Consider the following 940-nt stretch of genomic DNA (forward strand, 5'->3'; position numbering starts at 1 on the left):
TACCCCCGCCCCCCCCCCGCTGCCGGTGTTGCGCGGAGCGCCCCCGCCTGCCGTTGCCTCTCGCCGCGGCCGCCACCGCCCCCCTCCACACCCCCGGGCCCCCCGTTACCGGTTTGCGCGGAGCCCCCCCTCCCGACGTTGCCTCTTGCCGCTGCTGCCACCCCCAGCTCCCCCACACCCCCCGGCTCCCGTTAGCGGTTTGCGCGGAGCCCCCCCTTCCCGCCGTTGCCTCTTGCCGCTACCCCCCGCCCCCCCCCCCCCCCGCTGCCGGTTTGCGCGGAGCCCCCCCGCCTGCCGTTGCCTCTCGCCGCGGCCGCCACCGCCCCCCCCACACCCCCCGGCCCCCGTTACCGGTTTGCGCGGAGCCCCCCCTCCCGACGTTGCCTCTTGCCGCTGCTGCCACCCCCAGCTCCCCACACCCCCCGGCTCCCGTTAGCGGTTTGCGCGGAGCCCCCCCTTCCCCCCTTCGCGGGCTGCCGCTTCCCTCCCGGGCTGCCCGGTCTGCTCTCTAACCCCTGCGACCGAGGCGGCGCTGTTAGGGCGGCCGTGCCGGTGCCCCCTTGCCGCAGCTAGCCTCTCGCCGCTGCCCCTCCCGTCCGTCGTCCCCCGTCCCCAAAAACTTGCTGCTCTCCACGCTGGAGCCTGCACGGGGGAGGTTGCGCTCCGCTCCTCCGGCCCTAAAGCCGCCCTCCGGCCCGCCCCCCCGGCTCTGCCGCTTGGCTCGGCTGCCCCGCCCGCCGCCGCTAATCCCCCCAACGCCCCCACCCCAAAAACACCCCAGCCCTACCGCATGCCGCTCCCCCTCTCCCCGCTCTCGCTGACCGCTGCCACCCCCCCCCCACCCCTCCCCCCCGAAACAAACCCCCCAGCCCTACCGCATGCCGCTCCCCCTCTCTCCCTAGCCTGCCCCCCCCGCCGTCGCTTGCTCCCGCCGTCGCTT

Source organism: Melanerpes formicivorus, unplaced genomic scaffold, assembly GCF_026170545.1.
Source record: "Melanerpes formicivorus ecotype bairdi unplaced genomic scaffold, bMelFor1.0.p_v2 SCAF_806, whole genome shotgun sequence".
Classification (NCBI taxonomy): domain Eukaryota; kingdom Metazoa; phylum Chordata; class Aves; order Piciformes; family Picidae; genus Melanerpes; species Melanerpes formicivorus.